Source organism: Carcharodon carcharias, chromosome 33 (assembly GCF_017639515.1).
Source record: "Carcharodon carcharias isolate sCarCar2 chromosome 33, sCarCar2.pri, whole genome shotgun sequence".
Taxonomy (NCBI): domain Eukaryota; kingdom Metazoa; phylum Chordata; class Chondrichthyes; order Lamniformes; family Lamnidae; genus Carcharodon; species Carcharodon carcharias.
In genome coordinates this window covers 18,807,992-18,834,248 of record NC_054499.1, presented here as the reverse complement: position 1 = coordinate 18,834,248, position 26,257 = coordinate 18,807,992, and the positions used below count along the sequence as shown (strand labels likewise).

The window sequence follows — 26,257 nt, the reverse complement described above, 5'->3', positions numbered from 1 at the left end:
GTCATCAGATTAACTGTGAGGTTTTAAAAGGAAAAGAAACATTATCAGAGCAAAGCAGAGTATGATGGAATTGATTTCTTTAAAGGAATATTGATATGTTACTATCTTGAAGGTGCTGAATGCCAACTCTCCTACCTCCACTGAGATGAACGGAACAACAAGCCATCATTTAAGGAACAGTCACTGACCTCATTTCCTCTGGTGATTTTCACTCCACAGCTTCTCACCACATATTTCCCCAAAACCATACATACGTACATAGACATGTGAGTATAGCAAGGTGGGCAGGATGATGTACCTGGACAGAGAGTGAGGGGCAGAGGGGGCAGGATGATGTATGAAACCTCTTTCTCATGATCCATAACCAGTATAAACTTGACCCCTCTTCCTCCCTTTCTGGCTATAGGCTATGAAGTAATATTCGTTATAAGCCCACAGGCTTCCACAGCTAACTCAACACTACTTCCTCACACCCTATACACCGACCTTCAATAAGGACTGCATTCCATTTTCCAAAGCTCTCTAGCCCCAGAGCATCTGTCCTGAACATGCAATCTCCCACAGCCCTTTCAGAGATATCTTCTTATTTTCTCAACCAAGGTTTCTGCCCACCACGCCACCCCAAATCACCACAGTTGACCGAGACCTTGGTCTTATCTGCCACATTTCCTGTTTTCTGCTTTCACCCCTTCCCCTCCCTTTCAGAGCCCTGACAGATTACGCTTGTCCACCGTCCAGACCCCTGAGTGAATGATCATTTTCTGACATTTAAACCACCTAGTGTTATGCCACCACTAGTCACATCTTCACTTCCCTTTAGGCATCCAAAAGTAACATTCCCTCTGATCACTCAACTCAACACCTCATCGCCTTCCCCCAGCACTTTTCCTTGCAAAAGCAGATGTAACATTTGCCCTTTTACCTCCTCTCCTCACCGCCAGGGCCCCAGTCACTCCTTCCAAGAGAAGCGACAATTTACATGCACTTATTTCTATATAGTCTATTGAATTTGCTGCTCACAATGATTTTTCCCTCTATGATTTCATGGAATGTGGATGTCACTAGCAATGCTGGAGGTTTTTGTCCATCCTTAATTGTCCTTGAGCTAAATGGTTTTCTAGATCGTTTCAAAGGGCAATTAAGTTTCAACCGCATTTGTTATTATGACAAGTGATGATAGTTTCACGGTCACCATTACTGCGACTAGATTCAAATTCTTCATTTATTAGTTGAATTTAGATTTCATCAGCTTCCAAGGTGAGATTTGAAGCAATGTCCGCACAGCATTAACCAGGGCCTCTGGATTTCCAGTTCAGTAACTTTACAACATCTCTCCCTGAAATTTGGACTAGCAAAGAGAGGATTAAAAGATTGTCTGAAAAAGGTTTATGAAAGGCTGTGCTAGGAAAATTGCAGACCGGATATTTTCCAGTGAGGCAGCCCAGGATTTGAAGCCATAAAGATAACATCGCCGCGAATGAATCTACCAGGGAAGTCGGGAGAAAAGCACCAGCAGGTAGTACTCACAATCCAGTGCAACCTGCTACAAGGAGTAGGTGAACGGAATAACATAGATGGATGTAAGTTTCAGCTGCAGGAAGGGGATGGTGATAAAATGATATGTTAACTGATTGATTTGAAAAAAGCTGGCAGGAAACTCATACGGAACACAAAGACTGAAATGAACACGCTCGGCCGAATGGCCCGTTCTCCGTGCTGTCAACATCCTGAATCGGTCTTTTAATTAACATCTGAGAAATGGATCTATTCAGCCGTAATGAGCTTCCTCAAACGCAAGTAAGTCGCACTTTACAGAAGAGGGACTCTGAAGTACCAAAATGAGCAACCAATCGCTAGCAAGAGCAAACATCTTAAATTATAGACTTTTACAATACCGAAAGATGCCATTCGACTCACTTGCCTGCGCCAGTTCTTTCAATGAGCTCCATAAGTTTGTCACACTGGCTTTTCAATTTCCCCATGCATACTAAGTTATTTCGTTTTCATCTATCTATCCAATTCCCTTTTGATGGTGTCGATTACATCTGAGACCAACATCCTCAGATCATAAGAACTCGAGTCATTCAAAAGTGTTCCTCGACCTCACCTTCGCTACTTCGTCAACCACGTTACATTCGCGCAACAGAAATTTCAGCCAATGAATTCCGTTGCAGCTGATTTACCCGTCAGCATATTTCACACTTCTGGACAGCCCATTTATGTTTCTGATTAATATTCTCTGCTCTTAGCGAAACAACTCCCATCTTGCTGGTCTCTCTACCTTGAGCAGCGTTAACAGGCCCAGTTGAAATTGAAACAGGAAAATAAGGATTGACAAGATTAAATTAGTTCTAGATTCACAGACGATTGTGAGAAGTGGTGGACAGAGGAGGGCTGGGAAAGCGGAGAATGCAGATTATGATGGCAAACCCGGGTTTTCCAGAGAGCAAGCAACAACCTATTCCGGCCATTTGGACAGGCCGGTTGTGGCGGGTATGGAGGAGTGGCGGGGAGTGGTGCAGGATGATGGAGGAGTTGAAGTTGAAAGCAAGTAAGAATAACTGTCCTGAGTACGATTTGAATTGCGCGATACAACGGGTTTTTTACCTATCGTTGAGTAATGAGTGAACTCCTAATTAGAACATTACCATAAAATAAAAAAATAATAAAACTCAAAACACAGCGAGCTGGGATCATTTACACTAAAATACACCAAGTAATGATAGGAGATGAAAGTGAATCTCTGTGAATAATCGGTTAGTTTTGGGATATGGCCATACGGTTCCGTGTTGAAACAATGATGGGAGGTCACACCACTAATGTATAATTGATTAGGCGTTTCCCCGAAAGAAATCTATAATTGTGAGCCTTTTCCGAATCGGCAGAAGCAGTGACAGTGGCAGCACATGTGAGCGGTCAAAAGTTAGCAAACTGACGGCGGTTTGATGATCTGTGATTTCTGGCAAAGGTTTCAATGTAAACCTTTGATCTGACCTCAATAATTCAAAGTAAAGCTGTATTATTTATTGAACTGAAACCAGGAGGATCTGTTTTTCAATTAGATAAAGTGTAACAGGTTGAATTAATACAAAATAGGAAGCGGATATATTGAGATGAATTAAGCACAATTTAGCGACGTAACACACACAGACAATAATGCTATTAACTTGGTTACACGCATAATGCATGATCATATGATCTAAATTTTAAAATCGCTGACGTTATTCAGCATCATTTAAAGAAATCATAAACTATCCATTCACAATATTGACGCTAATACGAATTGGTGCAAGACGCACAGTGAAGCCCCTGACTGCAGTTTAAATACTTCAAAATGCGCTGATTTTCTGCTTTTCCGGACTCCTTATTCAACTCCCCGTAGCACAGTATCTCTGCAGATAAGATGAAAGTCCTGCAAGGACTGGACAATTTAGACTGATATCTACTCAACACAAAGAATCATTCAACACTGTAATTGGCGGAACAAATGCCAAAAACCTAACAAGGTTGTAGCACATTAAACTCTTACTGAAGAGTTAAGTTACTGAGTCAAAACAAATGAATACGCGACTGGACGGACTCTTGCCTGTGGCACAGCAGCATGCCGGTTCATAAAACAGGTTGATTGCGCTCAATTCAGGGAACATCTGGTCCCATAACAAAAATGACCCCGGCGACATAAAAAAAAACTATAAGGAAGTTTATAACTAATAGCTGGGTACAGTGAATTTTCTGGTGCATTAACAGCTACGAAAGTAGGGTAACACTTGATAAGATCAGTCTTTCATTTTCACCTACTATACGCAAATTATTAACCGGACGAAGGAAATTATCTAGTTTGCCTACAGCAGTAAGGCTGAGTTAGTAAATGACAATCATGTCTCTACATTGTAACATGAGTTAATATGTCGAAAGAGTTACTTACAGAGGACACCAAACACAGCAAGGATGGCATAGTAAATTCTCTGGATACTCAGAAAAGACAAATATACTTTCATTAACGTAAGAAAGGACAATCCCGCCCTTTCACTTTGTATTAGAGCTGACGATCTGTGAGAATCCAGCATTGTGTTCTGTTCCACAATCCACTGTCTATGAGAAACACAGAATCACTGACACTGCAAGATTAACCCATTTATTTATAACACTGGATACCCTCTTGTGAGGCAGCTTTGATCCATGGAGATTTAAATTAATTACAGTCATTTAAAAAAGTGATTTTCTCTCTTACACATAGGCACGTTATTTTGAACAAAGTATATTTACCACGTGTTGGGCTAAAGTAAGTGAAAACCATCAGAACCCAGAATAATGTTCGAATAATTTTTGGGAACACAGGGGAATGTGAAACTTGGTGCCTTGCAATGAAGAAATCAAGTGAGAGGGCACCTGCGTACTTGCCATTGTTTACTCCTGTCGTGAACTCCAAACCAGTGGTATTGTCACTGGGCTAGTATTCCAGAGGCCCAGGGTAATGCTCTGAGGTGGGGTTCGAATCCCTCCACGGCAGATGGTGAAATTTCAATTCAAGTTTGGAAAGAGAAGTGTGAAAATGACCGCGAAACTATTGTAAATTGTTGTTGTTAAAAAGGAAATCTGCTGTCCCTACCTGGGCCTACCTGTGACTCCGGACCCACAGCAATGTGGTTGACTCTTTAAAAAAAAGCCCTCTGAATTAGGAATGGGTAATAAAGGTTGGCCTAGCCAGCGATATCAACATCCCATGAATGAATTGAAGTAATCACAGCATCATTACAGTACAGAAGGCGGCCATTCGGCCCGTCGAGTCTGCACTGGCTCTCTGAAGGAGCATTCCACCTAGCCCCACTCCTGCTCCTTATCCCTGTAACCTTGCACAGTTTCTCTTTTCAGGTAGCAATCTATTTCCTTTTTGAGTAACTCGATTGAACCTGCCTCCACCATCCTTTCAGGAAGTTTGTTCCAGACTCCAAACACCCTCTGGGTGAAAATGTTTCCTCAGGTCACATTTACTCATTTTGCCAATTGTTTTGAATCTGTGCCCTCTAGTTCTTGATGTTCTCGTGATTGGGAACAGTTTCTCACTATTTACCCCGTCCGTACACCTCATGAGCCTCTATCAAATTTCTCTCACAGTCTCTGAAGAAAAGTCATACGGACTTGAAATGTTAACTCTGTTTTTCTGTCCACAAATGTTGTCAGACCTGGGGAGTTTTTCCAGCATTTTCTGTTTTTATTTCACATTTCTAGCATCTGCAATATTTTGCTTTTATCTCCTCTCAGCCTTCTATTCCCCAAGGAAAAGAGACCTAACATTTCCAATCTATCCTTACAGCTATAGTTCTTTATCCATGGAATCATTTTTGTGGATCTCCTCTGTACTCTCTCCAATGCCTTCACATTCTTCCTCAAGTATGGCGCCCAGAACTTGCCCCAGTACTCCAGATGAGGCCTAACCAGTGTTTCATACAAGTTCAACATGGCATCCTTACTCATGTATTCATTGCCCCTATTAATAAAGCACAAGATACGATGTGCTTTATTAACTGCCCTTTCAACATGCCCTGCCAACTTCAATGGCCTATATACATATACACCGAAGTCCCCCTGTTTCTGCACCCCCTTTAGAGGCTCTCCCTTTATATAAAACTGTCTTGTCGTATTATTCCTGCCAGAATGAATCATCTCACACTTCTCTGCATTGAACTTCATCGGCCACTCGTCTGCCCAATCCACCAACATGCCTATGGCCTTTTGAAGTCAAAGGCTATCCCCATCACAGTTGACATTTGCAATCTTCGTATCATCTCTAAGTTTTAACATCATGCTCTGCACACCACAGCCTAGGTCTTTAATATGTATCAGGGAGAGCAAGGGTCACAACACTGACCCCTGGGGAACGCCACTACAAATCATCCTTCAATCTGAAAAACAACCATTTATTATTAATCTCTGTTTCCTGTCACTCAGCCAATTTCTTATCCGAATGCCTACTTTCCCTTCTATTGAGTGGCCTAGAATTTTGCTCACAGCTCTGTTGTGTGGCACTGTGTCAAAAGGTTTTTGAAAATCCATACACACCACATTAACAGCGGTTCCTTTATCAATCTTCTTTGTTACCTCCTCAAAAAAATCCAGCATGTTAGTTACACATGATTTTCCCTTAATGAATCCGCACTGGCTTTAATTAATTATCCTGCACCTGTCTAAGTAATTAATAATTCTATCCAGTACTATAGTTTCCAGAAGTTCCCCTATATCTGAAGTCAAAATTACCGGTCTTTAGTTGCAAGTTTTATCCTTGTAGCCCTCTTTGAAAAGTGGTGTAACATTCGCAATTCTCCAGTCCTCTGGCACCACCCTTTGTCGAAGTAACATCGAAAGATTATCACTAGTGCATCTGTACTTTCCACACTCAATTCACTCAGCTCTTCAGCATCTCATCCGGTCCGGATACCTTATCTATTTTTAAGTAAAGACAGCCTTTCTGACACCTCACCCTTCTCAATTGTAAGTCCTTCTACTGTACCAGTTACTTCCTCTCTCACCCTAGCCTGGTTTGGATCCTATCCCTTTGTAAAGAAAGATGGAATGTATTCTTTCAACACCTCCACTACTTCACCAGCTTCCACATGCAAGTCCCCTTTTTTGTCCCTAATCCGACATACTCTTTTTAACCAGCATTTTATTGTTTACATACTTAAGGAAGACCTTAGGATTCTCTTTTATATTCGCTGCCAGCCTCTTTTCATGCTCTCTCCTTGCTTTTCTTATTAGTTTCATTACGTCCTCCCTGGGCTCTCTGTATTCAGCCTGATCGTCCTTTATATTTGTACCTGGTATCTGTCATATGCTCATTTCTTCCTTTTCATCTCTACCTCTCTCGTCATCCAGGGCGCTCTGTGTTTGTTTGTCCTACCTTTCCCCTTCAAGGGAACATACCGTGGCATTGCCTGCAATACCTTTTCTTTGTAGGTGGCCCATTGTTCAGCCATCGTCTTTTATTCCAACATTTTATTCCAATCCACTTGACTCAGATGCATTCTCATCCCATCGAAGTTGGCAATTAATTATGCCTGCTCTGGATTGTTCCTTGTCCACTTCCATGATTAATTAAACTTTATAATACAATGGGCACTGTCCCCTCGAGGCTCTCCCATTGATATTTGATCCACTTGGGCCAACTATTTCCCCAGGACCAAGCCCAAAAGTACATGACACCTCATTGGACTGGAAACATATTGCTGTAGAAAATTATCATGGACACATTCCAGGAACTCTCACCCAGCTTGTCCCTTTGTATCATACCTATCCCAGTCTATATTTGGATAATTGAAGCCTCCCATTATGATAACTCTATGCTTCCTGCAGCTCTCCATAATTTCTTTGAAAACGTGTTTCTTCAGAACCCTTTCACTAGTTGATGGTATATATACTAAAACAATCAATGTTATTGCACCTTTTTCATTCCTTATCTCTAGCCAGAGAGATTCCGTCCTTGACCCCTCTGGAACATCCTCTCTCTCCAGTACTGTAAGGATATCTTTCATCAATATTGCTTCTCAATTCCCACTACCTCCCAACCCAAGCCACCACCCCCCCTCCCCCCACCAACCTTAAACTAATATTTCCTTTCCTGTCTGTCCTTAACACCTTGTACCAAGGAATATTTAACGCCCAGTCTTGCTGTTCTTTGAGCCAGGTCTCTGTTATAGGCTTTTGTTTATTTTCCCCCTTATTCTGGCCTAATCTAATGACTTGATATTGCCTACTCTAATTCTATCAAACTCTTCAAGTATTCTATCTACCTTGATACTACTCCCAGATATATCCTCGTTATCAGTTGATATTTCACTCCTTACCACTGCCAGTTTTTCACCACTCCACTCTGAATTTCCCCTCAGATTCCCATACATCTGTCAATCTAGTTTAAACCCTCACCAACAACACTAGAAAATATCCCAGGGAGGACAATTTTCCCAGCCATGTTAAGGCATAAACCACCTTCTCGTACAGGTCCCACGTGCCACAGAACCGATCCCAATGCTTCAGTAATCTAAAGCCCTTCCTCCTGCTCTATTTCTCCAGCCACGTGTTTAACTGTTCGATCTTCCTATTCTTATGCTCACTAGCACGTGGCACTGGGAGTAATCCTAAGAATACTGCACTTGAGGTCCTGATTCTAAACTCTCTTCCTAACTCCCTAAAATCTGATTTCAGGACCTCACTCCTTTTCCTACTTAGGCAATTTGTCCCAGTGTGGACCACAACCTCTGGCTGTTCACACACCCCCAAAAGAATGCCCTGCAGCTGCTCTGTGTCACCCTTGTCCATGGCACCAGGGAGGCAACATACCATCTTGGATTCACGAATACAGTAGTAGAAATGCCTGTCTGCTTCTCTAAGTATGGAATCCCCTACTACTTTGGACTTCCACTCTTCCTGCTCCTCTCCTGTGCAGCTGAACCATCCGTGGTGCCAGGGACTTGGCTCTTGTTCTAGTCCTCTGAGGAACCATCTCACTCACCAGTATCAAAAATGGAAAAGCGGCTAGAGAGTGAGATAGCCTCAGGTGATTCCTGCACTGCCTGCCTGTTTCTCTTAGATAAATATATAAAGAGTTTATTACTGTATTTATGCCTGTGTAATTCTCAGCTGTGGTGTTATCATCTCTCTAAATGTGCTATCCATGTAATACTCAGCCATGTGGATGCACCGCAGTGACTCCAGCCGCCACTCAATCTCTGCACTCTGAACTCAAGTTTCTGCAGCTGGTGACACTTCCTGCAGATGTAGTCATCGAGGACACTTTGTGCTTGCACAACATCCCACATCCCGTAAGATACACTTTCTGCATGGCCGAGCTGCACTAATACACTTTAAACGTTATATAAAGCATTTATTACTGTGTTTATTTACTAATTAATTCTAATTTACTAATTTATTTTAATTATTTTATTAGCTCATTTGGAATAATTACTATATATAATACAATTTGCTTTGTTTATTAAATGTTAGTGCGATCCACAATAACAATTAAAAGTTATACGTTTCTTAATTACATGGGTATGTGTTTTTGGCATTATTTCAATCACTTTATTTTAACTATTTTCATTTCTCAATCCCTTGGATCTTTAAATACCGACTGAATTCATTGCACAATCTGTAAAGATTGACCAAACAACCAGATTCGCACTTCAATGATTGACCCAGCCTCGAAGATATCAGGAAATAAAGGCTTGTGAGATGTCATTTCCCCGAAATCGTTGGCACCTGTGACATGAGCTGTAAATAGTGACTCATTCCCGTTGATCTTCCTATGGTTTTGTACACCAAATTCCTGTTCACAGCCTGCCTTTAAACAGGTCAATCTCTCAAAATAGCTGCTGTCATGTGATATGACAAAATGCCAAGTCATCTTTCAAATAAAGTAATCCCATTTAGCAATGGGAAGTCCCTAATGCGTGCAGTGTTCAAAAGAGGCCAAGATGTTCATATCTTCGGGAAAAACCATTGTCTGATTGAGAAATCATTGAATGCCAACAGTCTTTTCATCTCTGGGCATGCCTGCCTGCAATGCACTTAAAGCTGCCTGGGAGTTTCACTACATTGCATTTGAAAAGATTAAGTGACTTTTGACAGCCATTTTGAGGGCTTCTTGTGTCCACTTAAAGAAAAGGAAGATTAGCGTTTTTCCTAAAATCTATATCATAACTACGAGCCCGTTACACAGTGGCCTTTTCTGTCAAACATTTTTTTTTACCCTATTTCATGAAACAGTGTAACAAGGCAGGTTCATGATTTGCTATTCAGAGAGGTGGAGACTTATTCTTTGGGACTTACATTCTCAACTGTAGCTGACTTCTTATTCTGGAGAATGTCGAGTTAAGCTTAGTTTAGGCTGTATGATTCTGGAGTTTGTATTCACTTTGGTAAAAAAAAGTCCGAGATTCTAGGTACCACGTGGACAATCCCTGTAACAAAAGCAACACTAGTTTGTATTTATATAACGCATTCCATGGAGCAAAATGTACCAAAACATTTTGCAGAACCAATATAGAGCAAAATTAGACAGAGTGACATAAAGAGATATTAGGCGAATTGACCAAAAGTATGGCCAAACAGTAGATTTGAAGGAGCTTCTTAAATGAGGAAAGCGAAGTTAGAGCGGTGTGGTGGAGGTTTAATGGGGGAAATCCAGAACATCGGGCCTGGAAAGCTGAAGGAGTAGCCATTCTGCTGTGAATAGCACACAGACGAAGCGCTGGGGCTTTATCGGTGAGGAATCGATATCAAGAGATTTCGGAGGAACAAGTTTTGTTTCTTGGAGCTGCTGCTGATCGTTTGTCTCGGTGCTCCAAAAAAAAAATTAGTGGAACGATTAAAATCAGGTATGCTTCAGATTTTTAACATTAACATTTGAAAAAGATGACTTGCAATGGTTTAGCTTTGCATTCCAGAGTAGTAAGACTTTGGAAGAGTAAAATATTGTTGCACACGAGAGCAGGATCCAATTTGCATAAAGTGGATCAGCAATATTTGGCGGTGAAAGGTCCATATAAGGCAGAATGTGCGACTCCAGCCAGGAGTGCATTGATACAGTCAATTCTGGGGGTGCCAAAAAGCTGATGATGGTTTTGGTGATTTTATGTTATTGACGATGGTGTTTTAGCCATGTTGCAGGGAGTCATAGAGTCATAGATGTCTGCAGCACAGAAAAAGAGCCTGCACCAGTCAAACATTTTCCTAACTATTCTACTCCCATTTTCCAGCACTAGGCCCATAGCCTTGTATGCCATAGCATCGCAATTGCACGTCCAAATACTTCTTAAATGTTCTGATATAAATGATTTGGATATCTGGACCAAAAGAAACATTTCCAGGTTTGCTGATGACACAAAATTTGGTGGGAATGTGAGTTGGGAGGAGGGAGCAAAGAGGCTGCAAGGAAATTTAGACAGATTAATTGAGGGGCAAGAACATGGCAGATGGAACATAATGTGGAAAAAATGTAACGTTATCCACTTTGGTTGGAAAAAAACAGAAATGCAGAGTATTTCTTACGTGGGGAGAGATTGGGAAATGTTGATTTTCAAAGAGATCTGTGTGTTCTTGTTCATAAGTCACTGAAAGTTAACATGTAAATGCAACAAGAATTAGGAAGCTGCATGATATGTCAGCCTTCATTGCAAGGGGATTTGAGTATAGAAGTAAAGAAGTCTTGCTGCAGTTGTAAAGAGACTTGGTGAGACTACACCTGGAGTATTGTGTATGCTTTTGGTCTCCATACATAAGGAAGGATGTGCTGGTCATAGAGGGAGTACAGTGATCATTCAACAGATTAATACTGGGGTTGGCGGGATTGTTCAATGAGGAGAGATTGAGGACACTGGGCCTATATTCTCTAGAGTATAAAAGAATGGGAGGTGACCTCACTAAAGTGTACAAAATTATTACAGGGTTCGACAGCGGAGATGCAGGAAGGATGTTTCCACTGGCTGGAGGGACCTAGAGCCAGGGACCACAGTCTCAGAATAAGAGGTAGGCTATTGGGGGCCAAGGGGATGATGAACTTCACTCAGATGGCGGCGAATCTTTGGAATTATCTACCCCAGAGGGTTGTAGAGGCTCAGTCATTGAGTATGCTCAAAGCAGGGGTCGATAGATTTCTGGATACCAATGACATTAAACGCTATGAGGATAGAGCAGGAAGATGGCATTGAGGTAGTAGATCAGCTATTATCTCGTTAAATGGTGGAGCAGGGTCGAAGGATCGAATACTGCTGCTCTTATGTTCGTATATTCCTCTGATTAAAAACTGAGTTTGGGGCCATAAATGATAGCTAGGTGATGAACAGTCTGGTTAAATCTCAGGCCATTACTGAGGAGAGGGATAGAGTTGATAGCTATGGAATGAAGTTCCGAATGGGGAACGAAGACAATTGCTTCAATCTTCCCCTTGTTTAATTGAAGGAGATTTGTGTTTATCCAGAACTGCACGTCAGATAAGCACTCTGATAATTTATCAACACTGTAAGGTATTAATATGGGAAATGATAAACATACCGTGATAGGAAGGGACAGAGAGTACAAATCTGAGTAAATCAGCAGCTAAAGATAGATGCTACAAAAACAATAAAAGGGCAACTAAAGACTTTGTATCTAAATGAACAGATGAACTGATAGTGCAAATTGGAATGAAAAAGTATGACCTGATAGCCATTACAGAGACATGGCTACAGGATGACATAGATTGGGACCTGAATATTAAACATTCAATATTTACTTATTTCTATTTGTGCTCTCAGTTCATTTATTGCTTATATTGCTTGCAGTGCCTACGTCAATGCCGCATGGATCAGTTTCATTCTTGCTCGAATTCTTTTCGCGACAGGTTTATAAAACTTAGTTACTTGCTGGGTCATTTGGGTCATTACTGTAGGTCTGGAGTCACATTGAGGCCAGACAGGATCATTAATTCAGATTTACTTCCCTTAAGACATTAGTGAGGGAAATGGGTTGTTATCATTATATTAACGGAATTTAAATCCTCGGTCTCTCATCATGGTATTTGAAGCCATGTCCCTGGAATATTATTCAAATTCTCTGGATTGCTTGTCCAGTGACATAATAACTATGGCGGTGTTCCATGGATGATCTTTGTGTCGCGGCCTGGCTTAGCTCTGTAGCGAGTAAGGCCCGCTAAGGCTTACCTGTCGGTGGATTATTAAAGCGATTATTTGGTAAAGGCGTTTAAAACTGCATCCATTGTACTTAACGGAGAAGAGTTGGGGTGTACACCGGTGGTTGACTCTAAAACAAAATGCCCTCAAGCGCAATTAGGGATGGGCAATAAATGCTTGTCTAGCCAGAGACGCCCACACCCCATGAACGAATATAAATCAAACTACAAAAGCTGAAAGTAGTAATGATTTTGCATCTTGCGCGGTGGAAAGGATGTGATTTAGCAACTTCTTGTTTGCAGAAAAATGTCACAATAAATTGGAGGGTTGATAGCCCGTACATTTGAATTAACCAGTGATTGCTGGGATCACCGGTTTCTACGGCAATGTACAGTTGGGGTTAGTGGGATCACAAGCCTATATATCGGGTTGGTCAGGCATAACTGAGACCAACAGCTTTTGCAATCGGCTACTTCGACCGCAATTTGGATCATCAACCTGTATTTCCTGCCTAACAGCGATAACTACGATCAGCAGCCAATCTGGGAACCAGCTTTGATTCAGACGCTTTAAGGCCTTGCTCGCTCTCGCCGCCAGACACCTCACACCCCAGTCGTAGCCCCCTCTCAAGCCTACCGTGGTGAAATTCCTAGTGCCGTGGCCAGTAATGCATTCAAACGTTGAAATCATGCTTTTCAGTGACGTGGCAATTCGATTGAAATGGAAACGTCTCAGCTCAATAGATGAGTTAATACAATTAAGTGAAATGGAGGGCTAGATGGAGCATGTCTCATTACTAGGCACATTGCTGAATTGCTACGGGACATTGCGGTGAACACAGGGTTATGGAAATAGGGTTAGGCGTGTCATAATTGGCCAGTGTACTGAAAGGATGTTGAAGTCACTTCCAATATACCAACAAGTATTTCTCTCCAGTCAGTAAAGGGATCGAGCTGTGGCCATATGATCGATAAAGAACCAATTCACGATCGCTGTTCATCATTGTAACCATATTGCTTACCTAACAGCAATGGTCACATTTCTTTGACTGTGGGGCGTCCTCAGGTTGTGAAAGGCGATGTGCACCTGTTGTGTATGTTTCTTTTTCTTTCTTCCTTCCTTTCTTTCTTTCTTTTTCTTTCTTTCTTCCGTTCTTTCTCTTTCCTTCTCCCTCTTTCTTTCTTTACCCCTTGCTTTCTTGATTTCTTTCTCTCTCTCTCTCCCTTAATCTCTCTCTCGCTTTCTCTCTCTATTTTTTTCTTTCTCTCTTCCTTTCTCTCTCTCTTTCTCTCTCTCACTCTCCCTTTCTCCCTCTCTGTTTCACACTCTCTTTCCCTATCTGCTTCCCTCAATATTTCTACCTATCTCTTTCACACTTTCTGTATCTCTGTCTTTCTTTTCCGTTCTCTCTCTTTCTCTCTCTCTTTCAATTTCTTTCTCTCTGTCTTTCTCTCACTCACTCTTTCTTTCTCGTTTTCCTTGACTCTTTCTTTCTTACTTTCCTTTCTTTCGTTTCAGCTTTCTTTCTCTCTCTCTTCCTCTCTCTTTCTTTCATTCTCTCTCTGTTTCTCTCTCCTTCATTCTCCCTTTCTCTTTGTCTTTCTCTCGCTCTTTCTCTTTCCTTTTCTCGCTCTTTCTTACTTTCTTTCTATTTAGGAAGGGTTGTAGAGAGAAGCCAGGGAACTACAGGCCAGTGAGTCTCACCTCAGTGGTAGGGAAACTATTGGAGGAAATTCTGAAGGAGAGAATCTATCTCCACTTGGAGAAGCAAGGTTTGATCAGGGAAAAGCCAGCATGGCTTTGTCAGAGGGAGGTCATGCATAACAAGTTTGATTGATTTTTTTGAGGAGGTGACTGAGTGTGTAGATGAGGGTAGTGCAGTTGATGCAGTTTATATGGATTTCAGCAAAGCCGTTGACAAGGTCCCACATGGGAGACTTATAGAGAAGGCAAATGCACATGGGCAAATTGATAAGGTGGATTCAAAATTGGATTATTTGTAGGAGACATAGGTTGATGAAAGAAGGATGCTTTAGTGACTGGAAGCCAGTATCCAGTGGTGTACCACAGGGATCTGTGCTGGGTCCCCTATTATTCATAATTTATATAAATGACATAGATGACTATGTGGGGGGTAGGATTAGTAAATCTGCGGACGACACAAAGATTGGCCGGGTGCTTAACAGTGAGGTTGAGTGTCTTGGGCTGCAGGAAGATGTAGATGGGATGGCTAAATGGGCAGATAAGTGGCAGATGGAATTTAACCCTGAAAAGTGTAAGGTGATACACTTTGGAAGGAGAAATTTGACAAGCAAGTATTCAACGAATGGCATGACACCAGGAGGTTCTGAGGAACAAAGTGACCTTGGTGTGTGTGTCCATAGATCTCTGAAGGCAGGGGGGCATGTTAGTGGGGTGCTGAAAAGGGCATAAGGGATACTTGCCTTTATAAATCGAGGCATATATTAGAGAAGTAGGGGGGTCATGTTGGAGTTGTATAGAACCTTGGTGAGGCCACAGCTGGAGTACTGTGTGCAATTCTGGTTGCCACATCATAGGAAGGATGTTTTTGCACTGGAGGGGGTGCAGAGGAGATTCACCAGGGATGTTGCCTGGGATGAAACTTTTAAGTTATGAACGTTGGATAGACTTGGGTTGTTTTTGTTGGAGCACAGAATACTGAGGGGCGACCTGATCGAGATGTACAAAATTAAAAGGGGTATGGACAGGGTGGATAGGGAGCAGCTGTTCCCCATCGTTGAACGGTCAGTCACGTGGGGACATAAGTTCAAGGTGAGGGGCAGGAGGTTTAGGGGGGATATGAGGAAAAACCTTTTTACCCAGAGGGTGGTGAGGGTCTGGAATGCGCTGCCTGAGAGGGTGGTGAAGGCAGGTTGCCTCACATCCTTTAAAAAGTACCTGGATGAGCACTTGGCACGTCATAACATTCAAGGCTACCGGCCAAGTGCTAGTAAATGGATTAGGTAGGCAAGTTAGGTGTTTCTCACGTGTTGGTACAGACTCGATGGGTGGAAGGGCGCCTTCTGCACTGTGATTCTGTGATTCTGTGATTCTTGATTTCTTCCTTCATTTCTTTCATGCTTTCTTTCCTTGTTCATTCCTTTCTTTACCCTTTCGTCACTCCTTCATTGTTTTTTCTTTCTGCTTCTCTTTCATTTTTTCTCAATTGATTTCTTTCACTGGCTAGTTACTCTATTCCACTCCCTCGATCTTTATTTTCCCTCTTTCTCTCCACCATTCATTCTTTCTTACAATGTTTATTCTCTCTTCCTCTCTTGCTTTCTCTCTCTTTCACTCTTTCTCTCCCTCTCTTTTAACTTTCTGTGTTTCTCTTTTTTCCTTTATTTTCTTTTTTTCCCTTCCTTCATTCCTTTCTTTAGCTTTTTACTGCATCTCATTTTTTTTTTCTAAATATTCCTTTCCCTTTTTTTCTCTCGTTCTTCATGACATAAATATTATGACAGCCGTCAACACATGGATGTCCCGTTATGGGTAAATTTGTTTAATTATTGAGGGAACGCAGAACAAATGCTCTGAATGTGGTTAATACATTCTTAAAGCCATAGCCCGAACTGCATTTGCTGGAAATATGTTTCTACAGAAGAGTCAAATGCTAATGATGGCCGACAGCAAAGTGGAATTAAGGCCGCAATCGGATCAACCATGACCTTACTGATTGGTGGAACAGCCTCGAGGGACCAACTAGCCTACTCTTGATCCCATATCTTATGTCCTTAAAAGCAGAACATTTTCTCAGGTCAGACAGCAACTGTGTAAACATCTGTTAGGATTGTGAGACTCAACGTTACCCATCTGGTATGAATGTATGAAGTTGCCCATTGTAAGCTGATATCCGTGCCATTGTCTGATTGGAAATTCTACTTTTCTTGTCAGAACACTTGGAGTGAAAGTTACCCGACCTCACTTGTTTGTATTCTGACTGTAATTAAGCTGAGGCAGCATGAGACCTGATTTTCCAAATTGTTGAACGTGCTCACCTTTATTAAGATAAACCATTTCAATGCATCAACAAGAATTGCTCTGAGCATCGGGATGAAATATTCAATCACCTATTCTTATCGCAAAAGCAATAATGCTTCTTGGGTTTATGATTAAGCTCCAGATTCTATGGGCGCTTTACGATATACAATAGATTTACTTTAGATAAAAACAAAAAAACTGCGGATGCTGGAAATCCAAAACAGAAACAGAATTACCTGGAAAAACTCAGCAGGTCTGGCAGCATTGGCGGAGAAGAAAAGAGTTGACATTACGAGTCCTCATGACCCTTCGACAAAACTTGAGTGAATCCAAGAAAGGGGTGAAATGTAAGCTGGTTTAAGGTGTGTGTGTGTGTGTGTGAGTGCGGGGGTGGGGGGGGGCGGGGTTGGGTGGGGGGAGAGAAGTGAAGGGGCTGGTGTGGTTGTAGGGACAAACAAGCAGTGATAGATAGAAGCAGATCATCAAAAGATGTCACAGACAACAGAACAAAAGAACACATAGGTGTTAAAGTTGGTAATATTATCTAAACGAATGTGCTAATTAAGAATGGATGGTAGGGCACTCAAGGTATAGCGCTAGTGGGGGTGGGGGGAGCATAAAAGATTTAAAAATATTTAAAAATAATGGAAATATATGGGAAAAGAAAAATCTATATAATTTATTGGAAAAAACAAAAGGAAGGGTGAAGAAACAGAAAGGGGGTGGGGATGGAGGAGGAAGCTCAAGACCTAAAGTTGTTGAATTTAATATTCAGTCCAGAAGGCTGTAAAGTGCCTAGTCAAAAGATGAGGTGTTGTTCCTCCAGTTTGCGTTGGGCTTCACTGGAACAATGCAGCAAGCCAAGGACAGAAATGTGGGCAAGAGAGCAGGGTGGAGTGTTAAAATGGCAAGTGACAGGGAGGTTTGGGTCATTCTTGCGGACAGACCGCAGGTGTTCTGCAAAGCGGTCACCCAGTTTACGTTTGGTCTCTCCAATGTAGAGGAGACCACATTGGGAGCAACGAATGCAGTAGACTAAGCTGGGTGAAATGCAAATGAAATGCGGCTTCAGTTGAAAGGAGTGTTTGGGCCCTTGGACTGTGAGGAGAGAGGAAGTGAAGGGGCAGGTGTTACATCTTTTGCATGGGCATGGGGTGGTGCCATAGGAGGGGGTTGAGGAGCAGTGGGTGATGGAGGATTGGACCAGGGTGTCCCGGAGGGAACGATCCCTATGGAATGCCGACAGGGGTGGGTGAAGGGGAAATGTGTTTGGTGGTGGCATCATGCTGGAGTTGGCGGAAAAGGCAGAGGATGATCCTTTGAATGCGGAGGTGAGGACAAAGGGGACCCTATCATGTTTCTGGGAGGGAGGAGAAGGCATGAGGGCTGATGAGCGGGAGATGGGCCGAACACGGTTGAGGGCCCTGTCAATGACCGTGGGTGGAAAACCTCAGTTAAGGAAGAAGGAGGACATGTCAGAGGAACTGTTTTTGAAGGTAGCAAATTTGGAACAGATGTGACGGAGGCGAAGGAACTGAGAGAATGGGATGGAGTCCTTACAGGAAGTGGGGGTGTGAGGAGCTGTAGTTGAGGTAGCTGTGGGAGTTGGTAGGTTTGTAATGGATATTGGTGGACAGTCTATCACCAGAGATTGAGACAGAGAGGTCAAGGAAGGGAAGGGAAGTGTCAGAGATGGACCACATGAAACTGATGGAGGAGTGGAGATTGGAAGCAAAATTAATAAGTTTTTCCAAGTCCCGACAAGAGCATGAAGCAGCACCGAAGTAATCATCGATGTACTGGAGAAAGAGTTGTGGAAGGGGGCCGGAGTAGGACTGGAACAAGGAATGTTCCACATACCCCATAAAGAGACAGGCATAGCTGGGGCCCATGCGGGTACCCATAGCAATACCTTTTATTTGTAGGAAGTGAGAGGAGTTGAAGGAGAAATTGTTCAGTGTGAGAACAAGTTCAGCCAGACGGAGGAGATTAGTGGTGGATAGGGATTGTTCGGGCCTATGTTCGAGGAAGAAGCTAAGGGCCCTCTGACCATCCTGGTGGGGGATGGAGGTGTAGAGGGATTGGACATCCATAGTGAAGAGGAAGCGGTTGGGGCCAGGGAACTGGAAATTGTTGATGTGACATAAGGTGTTCAGAGGAATCACGGATGTAGGTGGGAAGGGACTGGACAAGGGGAGAGAGAAGGGAGTCAAGATAACGAGAAATGAGTTCTGTGGGGCAGGAGCAAGCTGAGACGATCGGTCTACCGGGACAGTTCTGTTTGTGGATTTTGGGTAGGAGGTAGAAGCGGGCCGTCCGAGGTCATGGTCCAGGGAGAGGTAGGAGGAAGTGTCGGCGCAACATTAATCGTCTCAATTTCTCTGCTCCTCTCACCTATTCTAATCTCTCTCTTTCTGAACTTACTGCACTCCGTTGTCTCAGGTCCAACCCTGACATTGTCATCAAACCCGCTGACAAAGGTGGTGCTGTTGTTGTCTTGCGCACTGACCTCTACCTCGCGGAGGCTGAGCGTCAACTCACAGACACTTCCTCCTACCTCTCCCTGGACCATGACCCCACCACTGAACATCAAGCCATTGTTTCCAGGACTGTCACTGACCTCATCTCCTCTGGGAATCTTCCTCCCATAGCTTCCAACCTGATAGTTGCCCAATCTCGGACGGCCACACAAAAGATGTAACACCTGCCCCTTCACTTCCTCTCTCCTCACCGTCCAAGGGCCCAAACACTCCTTTCAAGTGAAGCAGCATTTCACTTGCATTTCCCCCAACTTAGTCTATTGCATTCGTTGCTCCCAATGTGGTCTCCTCTACATTGGAGAGACCAGACATAAACTGGGCGACCGCCTTGCAGAACATTTGCGGTCTGTCCGCAAGAACAACCCAAACCTCCCTATCACTTGCCATTTTAACACTCCACCCTGCTCTCTTGCCCACATGTCTGTCCTTGGCTTGCTGCATTGTTCCAGTGAAGCCCAACGCAAACTGGAGGAACAACACCTCATCTTCCGACTAGGCACTTTACAGCCTTCTGGACTGAGTATTGAATTCAAAAACTTTAGGTCTTGAGCTCCCTCCTCCATCCCCATCCCCTTTCTGTTTCTTCACCCTTCCTTTTGTTTTTTCCAATAAATTATATAGATTTTTCTTTTCCCACCTATTTCCATTATTTTTAAATATTTTTAAATCTTTTATGCTCCCCCACCCCCACTAGAGCTATACCTTGAGTGCCCTACCATCCATTCTTAATTAGCACATTCGTTTAGATAATATCATCAACCTTGACACATATGTGTTCTTTTGTTCTGTTTTCTGTGACATCTTTTGATGATCTGCTTCTATCTATCACTGCTTGTTTGTCCCTACAACCACGCCAACCCCCTTCACTTCTCTCCCCCCACCCAACCACCCCACCCCCACCCCCACCACACACACACACACACACACACACACACACACCTTAATCCAGCTTTTATTTCACCCCTTTCTTGGATTCACTCAAGTTCTGTAGAAGGGTCATGAGGACTTGAAACATCAACTTTTTTCTTCTCAGCCGATGCTGCCAGACCTGCTGAGTTATTCCAGGTAATTCTGTTTTTGTAAAAGATTTACTTTCCTATCTTAGCTGTGGTTGGTGTTCCGAGTAAGTAATTGTTTGCATCTGGTTGATCAGTAACCTGAGATTAACAACATGTCGCATGTTAAATTGCATGTGCAGTTCTTTGTTCAATTATGTTCATTAAATCACAACAGTAAGCACACATCGGAAAAGTTGCCTTGTTTGTAAAGAGCTTTGCGATGAACTCTCTTTGTCTCTCTTTCTCTCTTTGTATCTTTTTTCTCTTTCTGCCGTTCTCTCTTTCTTTCTTTCTCTTTTTTTCCTTTTTTCACTCTTCTTTCCTGTCTTTCTTTCTCTTCTTGCCCCTCTCTTTCTCTTTTCCTCTGTATTCCCCTTTCTCTTTATCTCTCTTTCGTTCTCTCTTTATTTCTTCCTTTCTATCTTTTATTATTTCCTTCTTCATTCCATTTTTCATTTCTTCAATTTTATTTCTGCATCTCATTCCTTTCATTTCATTATTTCTTTCCTTTTTTTCTCTCATTCTTCATATTCTTTCTATCTATCTATCTTTTTATTTCTTTGTTCCTATATTTCTTGTTTTCTTTCTCCCTTTCATTTTTTCTTTCTCTCTTTTGTTCTTTCTTTCTCTCTTTCTCTCTCACTCTTTCTCTCTCTCTCTCTCTCTCTTTCTCCCTCTCTTTCCCCCTAGCCCTTTCTATCATACTTTCTGTATCCCTCTCTATCTTTCTCTCTTTCTCTTTCAATTTTTATTTCTCTTTGTCTTTCTCTCACTCTTTCTTTCTCTTTCCTTTTCCCTTTTTCTTATTTTCTCTCCTTCTTGCTTTCTTTCTTTATTTCTTTCCTGCTTTCTCATTCTTCATATTTGTTCTTCCTTCCTTCCATTCTTTCTTTCTTTCTCTCTTTCGCTCTTTCTTTCAATCTTTTGTTCTTCCTTTCTCTTTTTCTTGTTCTCTCTTTCTTTCTCATTCTGTCATCCATTCCTTTCTTTATTTATTTCTTTTTCTTTCTTTCCCTCTCTCTTCCTTTCTATCTTTCTTTGTTTTTTCTCTCTCTTTCTCTCTTTCTTTCTTTCTTTATTTCTCTTTCTTTCTCTCTCTCTCTCTTCATTCCTTCCTTCCTCCCTCCCTTTCTTTCTCTCTTTCTTTTTCTTTCTTTCTTATTTTCTATCTTTCTCTCTCTCTCTCTCTTTCTTTCTCTTTCTCCCTTCCTTTCTTCCTCCCTCCTTCTTCTCCTTCCTTCTTTATGTATTTATTTGTAGCTAGGTAGGTAGGTAGGTGGATGGATGGATGGATGGACGGACGGACAGATGCATAACTAAAAGATATCTATATCCTTTTCTCATCTACACCATCAGCATATGGCCCTGAAAATCCAAATACCTTAAGTTGATTGCAGCATTTCTTTAACTCAGCTCATGCAATGATTGGCCACCGGATCAAAAACAAAAAGAAAATCTGTCTTTTCTATTTTGGGCCAGAATTAGAAAGGTGGAAAATTATATACATACTAGATAATGTAGAACATGACAAGCTTAAGCAGAACAGAAGGACAAAGAGATATGATCTGTGTTTGAAAGAGGTAAAATAAAAACCAATCCAGAAAGAAAACATTTCAGTGGTCAGTCCTGTTGAAACAACATTTCAGGGGGAATTCTGTCGCGAGAAAATCACCTCCCGAATTCCCAAATCCTGCACACCATCTAAAGGCACAAAAGTAGTGTGTGATGGAATGCTCACCACTTACTAGACGAGTGCAGCACCAACAGCACTAAAGAAGCTTGATACTATCCAGGGCAATGTAGTCCGCTTCATTGGGACCCCATCCACCAACATAAACGTACAGTCCCTCCATCACTGACGAACAATGGCAGCAGTGTGTCCCATCAAAATGCTCTGCAGCAATTTATCATGGCTCTTTCGACAGTACCGTCCAGCCCATAACCTCCAATACCTAGAAGGACACTGGCAGCAGATACATTGGATCACCAAGACCTGCACAATCCTCTCTAAGCCACAGACCATATTTAATTGAAACAATATCACTGGTTATTCATTGCTGTGGGATCAAAATCCTGGAACTACCCTCCCAGCATCACTGTGTGTGTGCCTGCACAACATGGACTGCAGCAGTTCAAGAAGGCGGATCACCACCACCTTCACAAGGGCAATTGAGGAAGGAAAACAAATACTGGCCTTGCTAGCGAGGCCGTCATCAGAGGAGAGAATTAAAATACAATCCCTTTTAGGTAGCCTATTCTGTTATTGCAGGGAAACATTTAAATTTCTGTCACTTGCCCGTGCTTGCTGAATAATTTCTATAACTTGTTCTTATTTACAGTTAACGTGGTAACTATTGTGATCCTGTCTCGGGGAAAGTGTGGACTCGCTAAATGTGTTACTCACTACTTGGTGTCCATGTCAGCAGGGGATCTACTGGCCGTTATCATAGATCTGATATTCAGGCAAATTCCTATTGTTTATTGGGAACAGTTTAGCATTGTGCAAAGAATCCCTTTGTGTAATATCCATGCTGTACTGCTTTTTGCTGCCACTGACTGTTCTGTATGGTTTACATTTGATTGATTTGTGGCTTTTCTTGCCAGAAGCTGAAATGTAAATATTGCATTGAGAAAGGTGCAACTGTGGTTCTCGGAAGTGTGATGGTGTTGAGCATTTTAAAGAGCATTTTTTGGTATTTTATGTACACAAGTGAATATTGGCTTTCTAACAGCTCTTGGTTTTGCTGCATGGCCCTCAGTGTATCCCATTCAGTGGTCTGAGCCATCGTTGAATTAATTCATTACATTTTAATGCCATTTTTTCCATTTCTTTTGATTCTACTCTTCAATGCATTAACGGTCAGGCACATATTAGTGACCAGCAGAGCCCGCAGAGGACTGCAGTGTCGAAGCAATGGGGAGACTCAAAGTGACCCAAAGATGGGGAACTGAAGGAAATCCATGATTTTATTGTTTGCTATATCAGGGAATTTCATAGTGCTGTGGGTGGTGTTCATGGTTTGTTCTATATTGAGATGATTGGATTACTTGGAATATTCTGTTTCTTTGCCCGCATTTTTTCAGGAAATTGGTTTAATGCTCCAGCTTCTGAGTTGTTGCACAAACACTTCTATTTACACAGTGACCCAGAGGAAATTCAGCCAGGAGTTGGGGAATGGAGTAAAATATCCCTTTGCAATGATGGCCAAATTAAGTAGATGATAAGAACTCGCCCTTTCTAACATTATCATGTAGTCCTGTGAAATTCTTTAATTCTTCATGCTTTCTGAGATACTTTGAAGACTGGTCTAATCTAGTTAATTAATGGCATATTTCTGTGCCTTGTGGCCATTTTTTGTCAAGGGCAGAACTGTGAAACGTGTTTGCTACAACAATGGTTTTAGCAGATACTTGCCCTTCAGAGGAAATTGTTTTACACAACCCAGCAAAACTGAAGTCCATCGGAATCAAGGGGAAATCTCTCCACTGGTTGGAGTCATACCTACCACAAACGAAGATGGTTCTGGTTGTTGCAGTCCCAGGGCATCACTACAGGAATTCCTCAGGGTAGTGTACTGGGGCCAACCATCTTCAGCTGCTTCATCCATAACCTTCCTTCCATCATAAGGTCAGAAGTGGGGATGTTCGCTCTTGATTGAACAATGTTCAGCACCATTTGCAACTCCTCAGATACTGAAGCAGATGCACATGCAGCCAGACCTGGACAGTATCCCAACTTGGGCTCATAAATTGTAAGTAAAATTCATGTCACACACGTGCCAGGAAATGACCATCCACAACAAGAGAGAATCTAACCATCTCCCTTTGACATTCAATGTCATTGCCATCGCTGAATCCCCCACTATAAACAACCTGGGCTGTCCACAATCTATGAGGCACAAGTCAAGACTGTGATGGCATAATCCCCAGTTGCCTAGTTGAGTGCAGCTCCATCAACACTCAAGATATTCCACACAATTCAGGACAAAGCAGCACTCTTAATTAGGAAGATGGGACGGTAATTGTCTGGGTTGGATTGACAAAAGATATCTGGGCAATTTTACACATTTTTGGTTAGATGCCAGTATTGTATTTGTACTGGAACAGATTGACTGGGGGCACAGCTAGTTCTAGAGCAGAAGTCTTCAGTATTACAGCATGAATGCTGTCAGGGCCCAAGATCGTTGTTCTATCCAGCACCTATAAATTGTAAGTAAGGTAATGGAAGGTGTCATCAACAGTGCTATGAGGTGGCACTCACCCAGCAATAACTGGCTAACTGCTACTCACTCAGTTTGGGTTCTGCCAGAGCCCTTCGGCTCGTATCTCATGACAGCTTTGGTATGAACATGGATAAAAGAGCGGAATTGCAAAGGTGAAGTACATGGTGGCTTTTGAGATCAAAGCAATAGTTGACTGACTGTGCGAACAAGGAGCCTGAGAAAAAATGTATTAGCTTGGAATTGTTGAAAAGCTTCGTTTACAGGAGTGCAGAATCATAGAATCAAAGGTTTTTACAACCTGAGAGGAGGCTATTCGATGCATCACCTGTGCAGGTGAACAAGCAGCTATCCAGCCTAATACTACTTTACTGCAGTTGTCCGTAGCCTTGTAAGTTTCCCTGCATCAAGGGCGTATCTAATTACATTTTAAATGGATTGAGGGTTAATGCGTCTACCCCTCTTTCAGGCAATGAGCTCCGGATCACCAGCATCATTTTGGTGAAGAAATTACTCCTCCAATTCCTTTAAAACCTGTTTCGGCCTTTGCTCCCTGTCTCTGAGCCAATCTTGGATCCAATTTACCACTTTGTCTTGAATGTCCTGGCCTCTTGCTTTCTTGACTAATCTGTGAACTGGGACCTTATCAAAAACAGTGCTAAAATCATCTAGGCTACATCAAACCCACTATCCTCATTGACTCCCCTTGTTATCTCCTTCCATCACATTAGTCAGGCACTGCTTTCCCTTAAGAAATCCGTTTTTGATTAATCCAAGCCTTTCAAGATGAAGATTCAGCCTGTTCATCGCGCTTTCGTCCAATAATTTTCCCATCATTGAGGTTATGCTGACTGGCCGATAGTTCCTCGTTCTATCCCTTTCTCCATTTTAAACAACAATACAACGTTAGCTGTCATCCAGCCCCCTGGTACTACACATGTAGCCAGAAAGGATTGGGAAATGATAGTCAAGTCATCTGTTATTTCTTTATTGCTTCCCTTAACAGCCTAGGATACATTCCTTGCGGGACTGGCGATTGATCCACATTCAAAGATATTAAAACCTTTAGTGTTTCCTGTAATTATACTAATTAAATCTAATATTTCACACTCCTCCCTTCTGATTGCAATGTCTGCATAGTCCCTCTTTTTTGTGAAAGCAGTCTCAACTCTTCATTAAGAACCATTTAATGGCATCCGCCTCCAGACATAGATTATTCCATAGATTATTCTTACAGTCCCTAACATGTCATACTCTTTCTTTACTTATGCTTTTGCACTTTATGCATTGATAGAAAAACGTTTGGATTTTCCTTGTATTTAAATACCATTTTTTTTCATGTTCAGGCTTTACTTGCCTAATTTATTGTTTAAAAACAATTTAAGCACTTCATAAAATCAGTTTACAAAAACAATTTGTTTAAACAAACACCTCATCAGGTGCTCCCACTATCAGCTGGGGTCACATTTTGTCAAAGAAAAGTCAACAACACTTTTGTCTACATTTTAACAACATCCAACTATTTGGTGTGTGAAACAGGTTATCACATTTCTGATCATTCAGCTTTGAATAAACTGCATTGGATTTAATTTTTTCATAATTTCACCCCAACGCATTTTCTACTCCTTTATGTTTTCTCAAGTGCTGAGTGCTTCGTAGCTGTCATAATCTTCCCTATTTTTCTTTATCCTCTCCTTTAAGCTTGTTGATATCCGGGGAGCTCTGGATTTCTTAGCTCCAAAATGGTTTATTTAAGGGAGCTGAGTTGTTCTGGC

At 42.0% G+C, this 26,257-nt stretch overlaps 1 non-coding gene across 1 annotated transcript; it reads left to right on the top strand.

The window, feature by feature from the left end:
• The first annotated feature begins 10,204 nt into the window (after positions 1-10,204).
• Positions 10,205-10,339, top strand: LOC121272402. The gene has a single exon (XR_005941883.1). It is a non-coding gene; the product is annotated as a U11 spliceosomal RNA (small nuclear RNA).
• The last annotated feature ends 15,918 nt before the right edge of the window (positions 10,340-26,257 follow it).